This window comes from Lampetra fluviatilis, chromosome 3, assembly GCF_964198595.1.
Source record: "Lampetra fluviatilis chromosome 3, kcLamFluv1.1, whole genome shotgun sequence".
Classification (NCBI taxonomy): domain Eukaryota; kingdom Metazoa; phylum Chordata; class Hyperoartia; order Petromyzontiformes; family Petromyzontidae; genus Lampetra; species Lampetra fluviatilis.
The window spans coordinates 11,743,770-11,749,769 of NC_136277.1; positions in this window are offsets into that span (position 1 = coordinate 11,743,770).

Genomic DNA, 6,000 nt, shown 5'->3' on the forward strand with positions numbered 1-6,000 from the left:
TCTGTGTGAGTAGTCTATGGGTCTCTGTGTGAGTCTGTGGGTCTCTGTGTGAGTAGTCTATGGGTCTCTGTGTGAGTCTATGGGTCTCTGTGTGAGTCTGTGGGTCTCTGTGTGAGTCTGTGGGTCTCTGTGTGAGTAGTCTATGGGTCTCTGTGTGAGTAGTCTATGGGTCTCTGTGTGAGTAGTCTATGGGTCTCTGTGTGAGTCTGTGGGTCTCTGTGTGAGTAGTCTATGGGTCTCTGTGTGAGTCTATGGGTCTCTGTGTGAGTCTGTGGGTCTCTGTGTGAGTAGTCTATGGGTCTCTGTGTGAGTAGTCTATGGGTCTCTGTGTGAGTCTGTGGGTCTCTGTGTGAGTAGTCTATGGGTCTCTGTGTGAGTCTATGGGTCTCTGTGTGAGTCTATGGGTCTCTGTGTGAGTAGTCTATGGGTCTCTGTGTGAGTAGTCTATGGGTCTCTGTGTGAGTCTATGGGTCTCTGCGTGAGTAGTCTATGGGTCTCTGTGTGAGTCTGTGGGTCTCTGTGTGAGTAGTCTATGGGTCTCTGTGTGAGTCTATGGGTCTCTGTGTGAGTCTGTGGGTCTCTGTGTGAGTCTGTGGGTCTCTGTGTGAGTAGTCTATGGGTCTCTGTGTGAGTAGTCTATGGGTCTCTGTGTGAGTAGTCTATGGGTATCTGTGTGAGTCTGTGGGTCTCTGTGTGAGTAGTCTATGGGTCTCTGTGTGAGTCTGTGGGTCTCTGTGTGAGTAGTCTATGGGTCTCTGTGTGAGTCTATGGGTCTCTGTGTGAGTCTGTGGGTCTCTGTGTGAGTAGTCTATGGGTCTCTGTGTGAGTAGTCTATGGGTCTCTGTGTGAGTCTATGGGTCTCTGTGTGAGTCTGTGGGTCTCTGTGTGAGTAGTCTATGGGTCTCTGTGTGAGTAGTCTATGGGTCTCTGTGTGAGTAGTCTATGGGTCTCTGTGTGAGTAGTCTATGGGTCTCTGTGTGAGTAGTCTATGGGTCTCTGTGTGAGTAGTCTATGGGTCTCTGTGTGAGTAGTCTGTGAGTCTCTGTGTGAGTAGTCTTTGGGTCTCTGTGTGAGTAGTCTATGGGTCTCTGTGTGAGTCTGTGGGTCTCTGTGTGAGTAGTCTATGGGTCTCTGTGTGAGTAGTCTATGGGTTTCTGTGTGAGTCTGTGGGTCTCTGGGTGAGTAGTCTATGGGTCTCTGTGTGAGTAGTCTATGGGTCTCTGTGTGAGTAGTCTGTGGGTCTCTGTGCGAGTAGTCTATGGGTCTCTGTGTGAGTAGTCTATGGGTCTCTGTGTGAGTAGTCTATGGGTCTCTGTGTGAGTAGTCTATGGGTCTCTGTGTGAGTAGTCTGTGGGTCTCTGTGCGAGTAGTCTATGGGTGTCTGTGTGAGTAGTCTATGGGTCTCTGTGTGAGTAGTCTATGGGTCTCTGTGTGAGTAGTCTATGGGTCTCTGTGTGAGTAGTCTATGGGTTTCTGTGTGAGTCTGTGGGTCTCTGTGTGAGTAGTCTATGGGTCTCTGTGTGAGTAGTCTATGGGTCTCTGTGTGAGTCTGTGGGTCTCTGTGTGAGTAGTCTATGGGTCTCTGTGTGAGTCTATGGGTCTCTGTGTGAGTCTGTGGGTCTCTGTGTGAGTCTGTGGGTCTCTGTGTGAGTAGTCTATGGGTCTCTGTGTGAGTCTGTGGGTCTCTGTGTGAGTAGTCTATGGGTCTCTGTGTGAGTCTATGGGTCTCTGTGTGAGTCTATGGGTCTGTGTGAGTAGTCTATGGGTCTCTGTGTGAGTAGTCTATGGGTCTCTGTGTGAGTCTATGGGTCTCTGCGTGAGTAGTCTATGGGTCTCTGTGTGAGTCTGTGGGTCTCTGTGTGAGTAGTCTATGGGTCTCTGTGTGAGTCTGTGGGTCTCTGTGTGAGTAGTCTATGGGTCTCTGTGTGAGTCTGTGGGTCTCTGTGTGAGTAGTCTATGGGTCTCTGTGTGAGTCTATGGGTCTATGTGTGAGTAGTCTATGGGTCTCTGTGTGAGTCTATGGGTCTCTGTGTGAGTCTGTGGGTCTCTGTGTGAGTAGTCTATGGGTCTCTGTGTGAGTAGTCTATGGGTCTCTGTGTGAGTCTATGGGTCTCTGTGTGAGTCTGTGGGTCTCTGTGTGAGTAGTCTATGGGTCTCTGTGTGAGTAGTCTATGGGTCTCTGTGTGAGTAGTCTATGGGTCTCTGTGTGAGTCTGTGGGTCTCTGTGTGAGTAGTCTATGGGTCTCTGTGTGAGTCTGTGGGTCTCTGTGTGAGTAGTCTATGGGTCTCTGTGTGAGTCTATGGGTCTATGTGTGAGTAGTCTATGGGTCTCTGTGTGAGTCTATGGGTCTCTGTGTGAGTCTGTGGGTCTCTGTGTGAGTCTATGGGTCTCTGTGTGAGTCTGTGGGTCTCTGTGTGAGTAGTCTATGGGTCTCTGTGTGAGTAGTCTATGGGTCTCTGTGTGAGTAGTCTATGGGTCTCTGTGTGAGTAGTCTATGGGTCTCTGTGTGAGTAGTCTATGGGTCTCTGTGTGAGTAGTCTGTGAGTCTCTGTGTGAGTAGTCTTTGGGTCTCTGTGTGAGTAGTCTTTGGGTCTCTGTGTGAGTCTGTGGGTCTCTGTGTGAGTAGTCTATGGGTCTCTGTGTGAGTAGTCTATGGGTTTCTGTGTGAGTCTGTGGGTCTCTGGGTGAGTAGTCTATGGGTCTCTGTGTGAGTAGTCTATGGGTCTCTGTGTGAGTCTGTGGGTCTCTGTGTGAGTAGTCTATGGGTCTCTGTGTGAGTCTGTGGGTCTCTGTGTGAGTAGTCTATGGGTCTCTGTGTGAGTCTATGGGTCTATGTGTGAGTAGTCTATGGGTCTCTGTGTGAGTCTATGGGTCTCTGTGTGAGTCTGTGGGTCTCTGTGTGAGTAGTCTATGGGTCTCTGTGTGAGTAGTCTATGGGTCTCTGTGTGAGTCTATGGGTCTCTGTGTGAGTCTGTGGGTCTCTGTGTGAGTAGTCTATGGGTCTCTGTGTGAGTAGTCTATGGGTCTCTGTGTGAGTAGTCTATGGGTCTCTGTGTGAGTCTGTGGGTCTCTGTGTGAGTAGTCTATGGGTCTCTGTGTGAGTCTGTGGGTCTCTGTGTGAGTAGTCTATGGGTCTCTGTGTGAGTCTATGGGTCTATGTGTGAGTAGTCTATGGGTCTCTGTGTGAGTCTGTGGGTCTCTGTGTGAGTAGTCTATGGGTCTCTGTGTGAGTAGTCTATGGGTCTCTGTGTGAGTAGTCTATGGGTCTCTGTGTGAGTAGTCTATGGGTCTCTGTGTGAGTAGTCTATGGGTCTCTGTGTGAGTAGTCTATGGGTCTCTGTGTGAGTAGTCTGTGAGTCTCTGTGTGAGTAGTCTTTGGGTCTCTGTGTGAGTAGTCTATGGGTCTCTGTGTGAGTCTGTGGGTCTCTGTGTGAGTAGTCTATGGGTCTCTGTGTGAGTAGTCTATGGGTTTCTGTGTGAGTCTGTGGGTCTCTGGGTGAGTAGTCTATGGGTCTCTGTGTGAGTAGTCTATGGGTCTCTGTGTGAGTAGTCTGTGGGTCTCTGTGCGAGTAGTCTATGGGTCTCTGTGTGAGTAGTCTATGGGTCTCTGTGTGAGTAGTCTATGGGTCTCTGTGTGAGTAGTCTATGGGTCTCTGTGTGAGTAGTCTGTGGGTCTCTGTGCGAGTAGTCTATGGGTGTCTGTGTGAGTAGTCTATGGGTCTCTGTGTGAGTAGTCTATGGGTCTCTGTGTGAGTAGTCTATGGGTCTCTGTGTGAGTAGTCTATGGGTCTCTGTGTGAGTCTGTGGGTCTCTGTGTGAGTAGTCTATGGGTCTCTGTGTGAGTCTATGGGTCTATGTGTGAGTAGTCTATGGGTCTCTGTGTGAGTCTATGGGTCTCTGTGTGAGTCTGTGGGTCTCTGTGTGAGTAGTCTATGGGTCTCTGTGTGAGTAGTCTATGGGTCTCTGTGTGAGTAGTCTATGGGTCTCTGTGTGAGTAGTCTATGGGTCTCTGTGTGAGTAGTCTATGGGTCTCTGTGTGAGTAGTCTGTGAGTCTCTGTGTGAGTAGTCTTTGGGTCTCTGTGTGAGTAGTCTATGGGTCTCTGTGTGAGTCTGTGGGTCTCTGTGTGAGTAGTCTATGGGTCTCTGTGTGAGTAGTCTATGGGTTTCTGTGTGAGTCTGTGGGTCTCTGGGTGAGTAGTCTATGGGTCTCTGTGTGAGTAGTCTATGGGTCTCTGTGTGAGTCTGTGGGTCTCTGTGTGAGTAGTCTATGGGTCTCTGTGTGAGTCTGTGGGTCTCTGTGTGAGTAGTCTATGGGTCTCTGTGTGAGTCTATGGGTCTATGTGTGAGTAGTCTATGGGTCTCTGTGTGAGTCTATGGGTCTCTGTGTGAGTCTGTGGGTCTCTGTGTGAGTAGTCTATGGGTCTCTGTGTGAGTAGTCTATGGGTCTCTGTGTGAGTCTATGGGTCTCTGTGTGAGTCTGTGGGTCTCTGTGTGAGTAGTCTATGGGTCTCTGTGTGAGTAGTCTATGGGTCTCTGTGTGAGTAGTCTATGGGTCTCTGTGTGAGTCTATGGGTCTCTGTGCGAGTAGTCTGTGGGTCTCTGTGCGAGTAGTCTATGGGTCTCTGTGTGAGTAGTCTATGGGTCTCTGTGTGAGTAGTCTATGGGTCTCTGTGTGAGTAGTCTATGGGTCTCTGTGTGAGTAGTCTGTGGGTCTCTGTGCGAGTAGTCTATGGGTGTCTGTGTGAGTAGTCTATGGGTCTCTGTGTGAGTAGTCTATGGGTCTCTGTGTGAGTAGTCTATGGGTCTCTGTGTGAGTAGTCTATGGGTCTCTGTGTGAGTCTGTGGGTCTCTGTGTGAGTAGTCTATGGGTCTCTGTGTGAGTCTATGGGTCTATGTGTGAGTAGTCTATGGGTCTCTGTGTGAGTCTATGGGTCTCTGTGTGAGTCTGTGGGTCTCTGTGTGAGTAGTCTATGGGTCTCTGTGTGAGTAGTCTATGGGTCTCTGTGTGAGTAGTCTATGGGTCTCTGTGTGAGTAGTCTATGGGTCTCTGTGTGAGTAGTCTATGGGTCTCTGTGTGAGTAGTCTGTGAGTCTCTGTGTGAGTAGTCTTTGGGTCTCTGTGTGAGTAGTCTATGGGTCTCTGTGTGAGTCTGTGGGTCTCTGTGTGAGTAGTCTATGGGTCTCTGTGTGAGTAGTCTATGGGTTTCTGTGTGAGTCTGTGGGTCTCTGGGTGAGTAGTCTATGGGTCTCTGTGTGAGTAGTCTATGGGTCTCTGTGTGAGTCTGTGGGTCTCTGTGTGAGTAGTCTATGGGTCTCTGTGTGAGTCTGTGGGTCTCTGTGTGAGTAGTCTATGGGTCTCTGTGTGAGTCTATGGGTCTATGTGTGAGTAGTCTATGGGTCTCTGTGTGAGTAGTCTATGGGTCTCTGTGTGAGTCTGTGGGTCTCTGTGTGAGTAGTCTATGGGTCTCTGTGTGAGTCTGTGGGTCTCTGTGTGAGTAGTCTATGGGTCTCTGTGTGAGTCTATGGGTCTATGTGTGAGTAGTCTATGGGTCTCTGTGTGAGTCTATGGGTCTCTGTGTGAGTCTGTGGGTCTCTGTGTGAGTCTATGGGTCTCTGTGTGAGTCTGTGGGTCTCTGTGTGAGTAGTCTATGGGTCTCTGTGTGAGTAGTCTATGGGTCTCTGTGTGAGTAGTCTATGGGTCTCTGTGTGAGTAGTCTATGGGTCTCTGTGTGAGTAGTCTATGGGTCTCTGTGTGAGTAGTCTATGGGTCTCTGTGTGAGTAGTCTGTGAGTCTCTGTGTGAGTAGTCTTTGGGTCTCTGTGTGAGTAGTCTATGGGTCTCTGTGTGAGTCTGTGGGTCTCTGTGTGAGTAGTCTATGGGTCTCTGTGTGAGTAGTCTATGGGTTTCTGTGTGAGTCTGTGGGTCTCTGGGTGAGTAGTCTATGGGTCTCTGTGTGAGTAGTCTATGGGTCTCTGTGTGAGTCTGTGGGTCTCTGTGTG